This window comes from Sparus aurata, chromosome 17 (genome assembly GCF_900880675.1).
Source record: "Sparus aurata chromosome 17, fSpaAur1.1, whole genome shotgun sequence".
In the NCBI taxonomy this organism is placed as follows: domain Eukaryota; kingdom Metazoa; phylum Chordata; class Actinopteri; order Spariformes; family Sparidae; genus Sparus; species Sparus aurata.
Window position 1 is genome coordinate 31,065,178 of NC_044203.1, and position 12,058 is coordinate 31,077,235.

At 42.9% G+C, this 12,058-nt stretch overlaps 1 protein-coding gene and 1 long non-coding RNA gene across 2 annotated transcripts in view; both read right to left on the reverse strand.

Moving 5' to 3' along the window:
- The window catches only part of sv2a (synaptic vesicle glycoprotein 2A), a 57,048-nt gene extending 51,566 nt beyond the window's left edge, over nt 1–5,482 (reverse strand). The window contains exon 1 of the mRNA XM_030393438.1: nt 5,291–5,482. The gene's annotated coding sequence lies outside the window, so the exon portion shown is untranslated. The remainder of the gene's footprint in view (nt 1–5,290) is intronic.
- Nucleotides 5,483–7,212: 1,730 nt separating this feature from the next.
- On the reverse strand, nt 7,213–8,518 carry LOC115567832 (uncharacterized). Its single transcript, XR_003981270.1, has 2 exons — nt 8,250–8,518; nt 7,213–7,669 (listed from the first exon to the last, which is right to left on the reverse strand). It is a non-coding gene; the product is annotated as an uncharacterized LOC115567832 (long non-coding RNA).
- Between the last annotated feature and the right edge of the window lie 3,540 nt (nt 8,519–12,058).

Genomic DNA, 12,058 nt, shown 5'->3' on the forward strand with positions numbered 1-12,058 from the left:
GTAAAGTAAGCCAGCGGAGGAGAAAAAAGAGGAACTGATTTATTTCACAGGTATTTATTTCTATGACTTTTTAATAATCTCCTAGAGGCCTTTCCTGAAAAATACTGTTATTTGGTACCAATTACAAGGAAAATAGAGGCGATAATCGAAGACGGTACACTTATTAAAGGACTAGCTTGTGATTTGACAGGTGTTTTAAATTGGATCTGGAGCCAGGATGTGATTAGCATAGCCTCGCATAAATCTGGCAACAGCTAATCTGTCTCCTTCCAAAATAAAAAAAAATAAGCCTTCCAGCACTTTGGAGGCTCATCAATCGATACGTTGTGTCGTCTGTTTTTGTTTTTTGTTTTTTTGTACATAAAATATGCTACATGGTGGTTTCACTGCAGCTCCTAATCTTTATGTTAAGCTAAGCTAACTGTCTCCTGGTTTAACACAGTTATAAGAGTGTTATAAGTCTTTAACTTTCACTAACTCCCAACAAGAAAGCAAATATGAATATTTCCACTCATTTATTTGAGTTTTTCAGAAAACTAGCAAAGATACAACGTCCCTGGCAGAAATCCACTTCTCTCTAGTATATATTATAGATTTTTTATAAGCCTTGATCTCAGAAACGCTGCATTGTCTGTTATTCTAGCAATTAATTGGAATTCATCAGGGATGTACCACTTGATCGCTGTCTCCATCGTTAGTGCCAAATGACAGAGTTGTCACAAAACTCAAATCTCACCAATACTGAATTTTGGGCGTTCAATACCACCACTAGGGGGTAAAAAACAATCTGATATCTATAGATCAGCCGATATCCTTTTACACATATCGTATTACACGCTCAGTATTAACATAAACAAACATGTTTCGCAATCATCCTTCAAATATGGTTATGAGGCACACAAAGATATGTATCTTATGGAGGAAGGACAGTTTATAGTGCAGTGAAACGGGAGACTTTACGAGTAATGTATACTTTTTACACCGAGCGTCTTTAATATCGACAGAAATACCAGCCAACCAAAACATCAGTGCAGAAATGAACGTACACATATTACCTTCTATCGATTCATTGTTAATTAGGACATTTAATGATCGCTGATGATTTACTGCATAACTAGCAGTCAATTAAGGACCAGATACCACTGCTGTAAAAGAAGCTGATCACAGGGCTGATGAGTGTTAATCATACGCATGTGCTTATAAAAGCAGAAAACAGCAGTCAGACACCTCGTCTCCTCTCGCACGAGAAGCCGTCAGCGGTTAATGAAGAGTTATGTGCTTGACACTAATCGTCGCTTCGACCGGCCCATCTGGAGACGACGGAGAGGGCCATCGATTATTCCCTCAGACTCAGTAAATCTTTAGCAGAGAGGAACATTTCAGCAGCATCACGAGCCAAAAACAGGATCGGTGCAGAAAAACGATGCAGGACAAATGAAACAGCACTCTAAATGTTGAAACAGCTGCGCTAATTGCTGATCGAGACAACACCCGGATGGGGTAGTGAGGGTGGATGGGAGGGTGAAGGTGGTTGGTTTTTTTTCCTACTCTGTAGATGTTATGCTAACGTCTCCGGCACCATTGCTCCCAGCTGCAGGGGAGAGGCGAGTTGTAACTTGTGACAAGGCTAATCTCCGCGGACGGACCGGAGCACGGCCCAATCAGCAGAGGTAGCAGGCAGAAAATGAGAACACCAAACAGAGCAGCTCCCTCAGCTCCTCCTGGTTTCAAGTGGAGCTCCTGTGTTAAGCCGCGAGGACAGAGCTGTACACGGGAGCGTCCGCCTCACCTGCAACACGGCTGTCACGTCACTGTTTCTGTTTTGATGTCGGGTGAGGACTCCACTCACGACGTTAGAGCTGCGTCGATTAATTGATTAGTCGGTCGAGAGAAATGAGTCTCTGTTCTGATTATCGTTTTCAGCCATTTTTCAAACCAAAATATCAAACGTTTGTGTGCAAATGTGAGGATTTGCTGCTTTTCTTCGTCAGTGATGACAGTAAATGAAGAGTCATTGGGTTTTGGACTTTTGGTTGGACAAAAGAAGCAATTTGAAGGCGTTATTTTGGGCTCTGGGAAACTATCAAGAGCATTTTTCATTTTTTTTCATATTGGAAAGACTAAAAAATTAATTGATTAATCCCAGCTATAATCTATAGTCTATAATCATATAAATCAACATGTTTCTGATTGTTTTCAATCTTTAATCACAGACTGAAACAAAACACGTATTAGATTAGACAGACTGTCAGTGACGTAACACGTCTGAAGGGATAATGGCTGCTCCCAATAATCATTTTCATAATTGATTACGATTATTTTCTCAGTTTATTCATTATCCTTCATGTGCGGGACAAAATATCGATAAGGCGATATATTGTGATTCTCCCTCTTGAGATACGATTATCGATATTTTCATTTAAAACACAAGCGGCACATTGGAATGATGGCACATGTGAACATGGACAGAACAAGCAAATAAATACAATGTTTCTGCACCTTTTAAAGTCTGTTTTGTATCCTTCATTAAGACAGATGATGGTCAGATGATTGTTTTCCAATGTATTGATTATTGCAGAATCACGGTGATATCGTTATCGTGGGCCACGTTTGGCATATCGAATCGTATCGTGAGTTAATCCATGATTCCCATCCATAACATTTAAATATCTTGTTTAATCTATCCAACAATTTAAAACCCAACAACATGCAGTTTAATATCATATGTGAGAAAAAATGTATCAGAGTTAAACATTTGAGAAGTTTGAACCAGCAAATATTTGACATTTTTTGTCTGAAAATGATCGACACAATTAATACTTCTGTCAACCAATTAATAGTCTTATTGTTGCAGCTGTAAAATGTTTTGAAGATCTTATTTGACTTTGCACCAATCTTTGTCTCTGCCACTGCAAACGTGGAGCAACACTACGATTAACTGCAGCCTGGTGTGCTGTGTGTTGAGCTACAGCTCGACTAGGATTCTTATTAAAAAACCTTAAAACAATCTGTATTTATTTTGACAAAAAAAAAAAGTGGTAAAGATGGTCAGTAGGATTCCCCAGAGCCCAAGGTGACGTGTTAAGGCAGGAACACACCGGCCCAAACGTTGGACGTCTGAAACGTTCGGGGAGACTCGGACGAGTTCGGGAGCAAATCTGTTGGGTGTGTTCAGCTGTGGTGGAAGCTTTTGGAACCACGCGGACTGTGTCTGGTCAGATTCAACTTCAAGTCTGAGAGTGTTGGCGGTCTGAGGATTGGACGCCATCGGATACTCTAATTGGCGGTGTGCTAGCAAATCAGCGCGGTGTGTGTGGGAGGGGCGGAAGTGACGATGGTCTGCACTCTGTTCCGTCATTTCCTGTTTTCATGTTTTGAATTACTGCCACGAGACTAGCGCCACCCGACGTTTTAGAGATCTCATGCAAGCACAGAACGTACACGCTGCTGTGTAGCTGGCAGCAGTCGAGGCGGTTTGTTTCAGTGCAACTTTTAAAAGCCAGCTGGCCGTTGGTTTGACTCTGGGCGGTGTGTGTGGGCCCCTTTAAGGTGTCCTGTTTTATTCATCCAACAGTCCAAAACCAAAGGATATTCACTTCACTGCCATGTTTGAGAAATAAAGGCGCAATCAATCCATTAATCAAATTATTGTTGCAGCTCCAACTGGGATGTTTGAAAGCTCTCTGATTTGACTTTGCAGCGATCTTTGACTTCGGCAGAAACACAACCGATAATTACAGCCCTGTGTGTTTAACGTTGAGCGACAGCTTGACTAGAATTCATATTAAAAAAACTTCCACACCATGATTTTTCACTGTGAAGAACGTCTCGGGGTTCGAATCTCCCTCCTGGCATGTTCTCCTTCCTTAACCTGCATGTTGAGCCCGGCACAACACTGCACAGGTGTCGAAAACAAGGATTGACTGGTTGAGGAACACAGGACTAATCCTCCTGAAGAAGAGCTGCTGTGACTGCATCAGAGACACAAAACCTGCCAGCAGGATCTGGGTTGATGCTGCTAACTACTCTACAGAGGAGCTGTTATGTCGAGGTAAAGATGTTACCCACTTGCAGCCTGATCGGAGCTAATTGAGAGGCCGGGAGTGTGTCAGGCTTCCAATCACAACCTATAAATCACATCAGAGGAGGATGTCGGTGGTCCTGCAGGTCTGCAACAGAAGCTGCTCCCCTCTCCCTGCCGCTGCGACCCCCTTTCCTCTGGGCTGGATACCATTAACAGCTCAGAAACTGACAGAGCTGCAATCATGGCTGCCACAGGGACAGAGACATCAGGCATGCAGGCAAGTTGTAAAAGCACCGAGCTGACCAGAAATACCCAGGATCGTCTTCCAACATCCCTCTCCCTCCTTTACTCCAGAGTTAAAGGACACGGTGTCCCTCCTCTGAGGGCAAAAGCTGCAAAGCATTGCCACAAAACACCGCAAAGCTTCACCACAGAGGAAAAGACGGGGGGGGGGGAAAAAAACTGCTCATCACTCTTTCTCCATCACATTCCCCCCCGCTGGGTTTCTACAAGGTCATTTTGGCGCACGACGCACGACGGGACACCCTGCAACACCGACGCTCCCGAGCGCTCCCTGATCATCACACACATGAAATACAACAACACAAGAGCAGGACAACTTTTTTTTATAAAAGCAAAAAGCGCCGACATTATGAGCGTGCGGTGAGGAGAGAAGGTGGCACCGGCGACGGGAAAGGAGGGGGAAGCAGCAAGGGCATCCGTGCCAAGGAGAGGCAAACATCTCCAATTTCCAATCAGGCTGCACATTAACCGGATCGATACGCTGTGAGCTGACCATATGTGCTGTTTAACGCCATTTAAACACCCCGTTACCTCCGTCCCTTCTCCTCCTGCCTCCCCTCCTCCTCCTCCTGGTGATGGTGATCGCTCTTAACGCGCAAGAGCGAAGGGCGCATCTTTTTTTTTTTTGTTGCACAAATCCGCTATTAGAATTCTCAAAATCTCATCTTTACTTATGTTAGAAACGAAAAAACAGCTCACTCCTCACGCACAGGGCGACTTCCTCCTTGATTTCCCTTCAGGCGCGGGTGTAGGGGTCACGGCGTTGCGCAGCTCGGGCCTGTGAACTCATCCTTTCTGATAAATAAATTGTCGACTTGTATCTTAAATGCATTTGAATCCTCCTGCTATCGTGCACCAAGAAGCGATCGCGCCGGTGGCAGCGGAGGAAATGAGCTGATTAACGCGTTAAAAGGGAAGATAAAGATGGAATTGCGCGTCTGAGGAGGAAGATCCGTGTCTTACCTTTTTCCTGAAGAAGGTCAGCGCGTATTTAGGCTTTTTCTTTTTCTTTTTTTCTCTCTCCTCCGTGCAGGGAGTCACCCCGACAACCTCAAGCAAAAAGGTCCTGTGTGCCCCTGTGATGTGCACTGACGTAGTAGCAGAGAGCTGCACCCTCCTCCCTCCTCCGCCCCCTTCACTTACTACACAACATCCCTCTTGGATGGAGACACCGCCTCCTCCTCCTCCTCCTCCTCCTTCTCCTCCTCCTCCTCCTCCTCCACTCCCAGCAGCAGACACCATCTCTCTCACAGAGCAGAGGGGGGAGGCTCGCTGCTTTGCACGAAGCCTGAAAACAGTGAAGGTGATTTATTTCCCCTTTTTTTTCTGAGCCATTAAATCATTTGTGAGCTTCAGTGTTTTTACAGAGTCAGACTGTGATTGGGACGCAGGCCGGGCAGGTGGAGGATGCCCGGTGCGTCTCTGGTAGATTGACGTTTGCTCCATATGCAGCAAATGGTTGGTGCAATGAACTGTGCAAGACGAGCCTCTCCCCTGCACGTGCTTGGGCTCGTGCCTGTAATTGGCCATGTTATAAAGGAGAAATCACAAGGATGCCCCTGGTGGAAAACCAGCAGAGCCCGAGCCTGAGAGGGATGGGATGCAAATCTGACTGCAGAGTCAGAGTCAGAGTGAGGAGCTGAGAGCAGAATCACCTAAAGGTCACCGACACTGAAGCACTACAGGAGCTCATACACTCAAGATGTCTCCAATTACATCATGCGAGGTCGCCGAAAACCTGTGACAAAGTGAACCTGAATGATCATAAATTACCATGACCGTGTATTTTGTGCAACATAAGTAGAGTAAGCGTTCTGACACAACGTCAAAACCAGAAGGTGTGTGTAGAAGATTTATCTGCAGAGCATCATTCAGACAGAAGACGACCTTAAAGTGCTTTACAGGAGTGCAGCAATTTACATTGAATCCCCTTTAATTCCAGTTTTAAATGAAACGTTTAAATTCACTAGATTCAGATTTGTATTCAGGTCTTATTTGAGATACCAGCCACATTGAAACGGCTGAGTTTTTAAGTTTCATCCATCACTTCCTGAGAAAAACTCAGGCACTGTTAAAGGAAGTGAGAAGAAATCAATCCTGGATCTGACCTGGTTTTGTTGAAATCTGTTCAGTAGTTTTTTGTGTGATCGCGTGCAGTCACTGTCTTAGTTTATGAGAGCAGCGACTCTGAACTAAAACTGCTAACAAAGATGCTAAGATGTGCATTTTTTCTCTGATGTTTCATCACGACAGGCAACATCTTTCGTAATCTCATTCTCATTCTGTTTTTGCATCAATTGAACGTAGACTAACTGCTATGAAAAATGTGCTTTTCAAGTGAGGCATCTTAAAATATGACTTAAAATGCAATTATGAACTGAAATGGCTTCAAAAACCAAAAAAAACCTCAAACATGAACATGGAAGGTGAGAGCAGATAAAAGAGAGATCTGAACTGTTAAAACAAAAGTGGCGTCCTCATTCAGGACAGAAACATGAACGCTCCTCTCTCCACTCCGACGTCGACGTCGCCTCTGATTGGTCTAAAAGCCACATGACTTTCATTCATGGTCACGCGCGCGTGTGTGTAACTCAGGTTTCCGGTGACACTCCAGCTGTCGTCTAATTGTCACCAGATGAGACGAGGCCTTTCATCAGCCCTCGGGCTTTCAGCTGCTTTTGTCTGCGTGGGTCATCTATTGATCAGCTGGCTGCTATCTGCAGGCGCCGCGCCTCCATCGCCCGTCCGGCTCGGGCTGATAGCGAAGAGTGACGACACGGCGGAACCTTTAGAAGAAAGATTACATCCCCTTAAAAGACATCGATGCATGACTGGAATGTTTTATACGGACTCTTTGAGGGAAGTTTGAGCCTCATGACACAAGATGCGCTAGAAAAACTGTGATTTATTTAATGATTCACTGAATTACAGGATGAACCCCGTTTGTTTTCAAGGGTGTCCTCAGAACAAACAGCAAAGTGACATCCACAAAGGAGAAACCACCGCCCTGAACTACGCCTGCTACATCCATCTGTAAAGCAGCCTCGTCTCCAGGTCATGTAGGTTCATGTTTCATCAGCGGGAGCTTCTTCGGCCTGTGGTGTAATCAAAGCAGCAGTCTGAAGAAAGAACCCGCGATCTGACCTCATCGATTGTCTTTCTCCATACGGCCGTGTCTCCGTCCTCCCCTCCTCTAACCTGAGCACCAACACGAGGGGTTCTTGCCACAGTTCAGCACCAGACTTCCTGTCACACGCGGTCATCAGCAGGTCAGAGGTCAACAGATTTGATCCCCGGGGCTTGTTAACCTTCCAGGCAGTGATGTCACAGATTGTAGTTTTACTGTAAATAATTTTAAAAAAGGATCTAAAAGAGAAAAGCTCTTGTATCCTTCATGTTCAGACGCAGAGGAGCAGGAGGAGCCCTGAAACCCCAGACAACCGGGAAATGTTTGTGCCGCCGATGAGCTTCTGCGGCCCTAATTGTAACAATCCATTAGCACTGGTCGGCTCTTGTCATCGAATTTCTATCTGATTGAGCGTGTAGAGCGAGCGGCGGGGCCGGCTGGTGAGAGAAATCACTCTGATTAGATGTTCAGCTGGGCAAATCAGAAAGAGAAAAGAAAGGGAAGCCCCTCGAGCCTGCCGCTGGAGTGTCCATGATTTCACCCCGTTAAGCACAGATTCTACTTATCCTCACCTCTTATGTTGTGTCTTGGTGCAAAACCAGCACCAGAACACAACATATGCTGGTCTTGCTGGTGACTGTCACCAGCAAGACCAGCATATGTTGTGTTCTGGTGCTGGTCTATGCTGGTTTTTTCCAGCAGACTACCTGGAGTACTCTGACAGAAACCAGGATACTGTGGCATTATGTCAACACTGTATCCGAGTGTCTGGGACCAGAAGAGATCCAGACTCACCTGCAGACGAGACCATCAGGAACCTGGACACTGTTCCAATTCTGTTACAGGAATATGAACAACCAGGATTTACAAGTGTTTACGCGCTCTCTCCGCTTTTGTGCTGTTCTCTCTTCCTCCTCTCGACTCTCTCCTTCCTCAGGTGCTCCTGATCAGGTGATTAGATCCTGCGTCACGTTCGAGGGTTGTTGGAGGAGAAGGAGCAGTGGTGACTGTTTAAGAGGGTTTCTGTCTTTTTCCTCTTTTGATGCGTCTCTTTTCTTCGGAGGATGGAGGTATAATAGTCCTGTTTCTTGGCTTTGGCCCAGACTTCCCCGACCCTTTTGTTGTTGATATCATTTGTAAATAAAACTCACGTCTTTTTCCAAACTTTTATGCAGATATGGCGTCTTTTTTTTTTATATGCTGCCGGTCACAAGGTAGAGCCAGCTTTGTGTTCATAATCAGAAACATGATGAGGCTCAAAATCGTGATTCTGATGCTCATGGCGGTATGGTTACTGTTACTGTAGATTACAGCTGTAGCAAATAAACTACAGTGAAGGTTTGGTTCGAATTCAGCAACTGAACGACTTGGAGAGGTAAAAAGATCAAGGTTACAGTTAAAAAGAATTTCCAGGTCTGTGATTGGACACAAACTCTGGTCTCATGATCGAAAGTCAAAGCAGCTACATGCACCCGTCCACCACCGTGACCCTGACCTCCGCTTTTCTTTACTCTCCACTTCACTACATTAAGAACATATACGTGCTGACGTCGTGCTGAAAGTTTGGACTGAGTTTAAATGATGAGGTGTATAAATGTCCAATATGAGCTTACTGTTGGTTTGGTTTGGTTCAGCATGAATCTGTAAAACAAATCAATTATATAACAAAATGGATTTTAAAGGGAAGAAAGAAAGAAAGAAAGAAAGAAAGAAAGAAAGAAAAGGTGATTGGACCGAGCAGATGAACTCAGCTGCACTGGTTTCCCGGCAGCAGCAGCCTGCAGCTGAAGTCCTGACACACCAGATCATCATCTCAACAAACCCAAATATACCTCCAGAGTGTGTGTGTGTGTGTGTGTGCGTGTGCGTGTGTGTGCAGCTGTTCGACTCTAATGGTTTTTTAAATGCCTCTTCTTTACCTGCGCTAACAAAAAGCCAGGTCCCGGCCGGCTGACACACCATCTGATCCGCAGACAGGATCACATTTCCTGACACAATAACACACTCAGGGACGGTTTATGATGCGGTTCTGATCTGCAGCCTGTTAATGCTGCTGTGATGAGGCTCAGCGGGGAAACACAGGCTGGATATGAAACTGTTGAGAAGCTCAGATTCTCTATATTTGTTCATTTTTTAAATCTTGTTATTGACCGTGAGTCAACTCAAACTCTGACAAACATTGAGACTCTTATTCTTCTGAGAGCTCACAGCCGGATCTGTACGTGACAACCTGAGTGTGAGACACAACTATTAACTACAATTCTGCAGAGTTTCTTTATTTTGTATCTCAAATGATGAACAGTGAAATGTTTGTCTCTCTTTGAGCTGTACGTCTGGTTTGAGGGCAGGTGCTTGTCGCCATCTGGTGGAAACTTTAGTTAATGCAGTCAATCAGAGGAACTACTCTTCACTGATAAAGAAATCTGATTAAAAACAAGCAAAAGCTGGAAAAAAGAAGAACGCTCTGTAACTCTCATAGTCTTCATATATTAAACATATCATAAGCTAAAATGTTCCTCCCTCTGCAGAAATTTTTTTAAAAACAACCTGTTGTAGTTTTGGAGCTCCAAACTTCAGTCTGTCTTCTCTTCATCCTTTTAAACTCTCCCCGGTCTAAACTCTGTGAGTGTGTTCAGGTCCTGCTGCTTCCTGTCAGAGTGTAAATAGTTTCTGTCTGAATGACGACATTATGTCACAAGAGTCTCCAGGAAGCTGCTGCACTTCACCCGGACTCTCCTCTTACAACTGGATCCGCCTGATTCCTCCACTGTACGGCTCTTTGAAAGGAACTGGTGTTTTTCAGCAGAGCGACATTTCCTCCTCAGTGAAGTTCACCTTTTATGTTAGCATGTTGAGTGAATGAGTGATATGATAATGTGAGTGCACAGAAGAGTAAGAGAGGCTGAAAACGTCATCATCGACACATAAAGGTCAGAAAACGCCCAGAGGAACACGAGAGAACTGGAGAACATGTATGATTATCAAATGAGTGTGTGTGACTGAAAATATTAAACACACAATATAAACAATTTTATAGACATTTTTCAGGACATGTAGTTTGATATTTTTCAAGAAACACAAGCTACATCAGAAATATATATCTTATATATTTATTTAATGTATCTATTTTCTATGTATGACCTATATGACACTATATACATATTGCTTTAGAAAAGTGTTTAAATACATTTAATTTGTTGATAAATGTTACATGTTTAAATGCATTAAATTATTGTATTCTAATATATATGTTTTAATGAAAATACATGAGATTACCAGCCACGTAACAGAAATGTGTTTTTTTAAAATGTATTTATTTTTTTAAAAACATGAGAATACTAGCTGAACAAAAAACAAACATGTGTATGAAAATATATAAAATATATATAAAAGAATATATATAATATATGTATATATAGTTGCTATTAAAAATACGACTAGCAAAATAACAGCTAATGTGTATATATTTTAAAAATATATTTTTGGAATTTAAATGCATAACAAAACTGGCCAAAGAAAAGACAAACGTGTATGTATGTGAATTTTTTTTCAAATATACATTTATCTAAAAAAAAAAAAAAGAAATGGCACAACTGGCCGAATAACAATTTTGTGTATTTTTTAAAGATATTAATTTAATTAAAATATATGAAACAGCTATAATAATTACAACAACTATACGTAAATGTGTATTTTTAAAATATATTGATTTTAATAAAATACAGTACAAAGCTACATCAATAACTTACAAAAAAGACGCATACATCTATTTTTATATACTTATTTTAAATTAAATACATAAAACTAGCCAATAACAGGTAATTGCATACATAAATGTTAATTTATAGAATATATTCATTTTGATAAAAAATTAAATAACGAAACTCGATCAATAACTTATATTTAAATTCAACTATTTGAATATTTTTTTTGATTATTTAAATATATGGCACAACTAGCCAAATAACAGCCACTTAATATTGCATTATGTAATCAATACTTTAATTTAAAGTTATATTCTCACACTATAATAAACAAATACATGTAATATCTTGTAAACGTCACATTAAATGGAGTCTCGTCCTGCAGCTGTTCAGGATCCACATCAGGGGCAGCTCAGCGGAATCTGACCGGTTCTGGTTCGGATCGGTGTGTTTGGGTCGACCTCAGCCTCCTCCTGCTCCGCCTCAAGCTGATTGGTCGATTCTCTCTGATTGATGCAAATGAGGCTCCTCAGCTGCGTCCGCACCGCTCTGCTGCTGCTGCTGGAGGAGGAGGAGGAGGAAGAGGAAGAGGAGGAGGAAGAGGAGGAGGAGAGACACGACGGAAGGAACCATCGACAGCGACCCAAACACACCGACGGAGGCTCGAAATGAAAGCGGAGCTGTGTTTACCTCCTTCACATGCCCGCTGATGATGATGATGATGATGATGACGGTGATGATGATGATGATGATGCCACATCCTCTTCATTCGCATATTTAAAAGCGTGGTGTGGGAGGAGGAGGAGGAGGAAGAGGAGGAGGAGGGTGCTGCAGGATTTTTTTGTGTTGTTGTGTTGCCCTGAATGTTAAAAAGACAACAGAGCCGCTGACAGGATGACG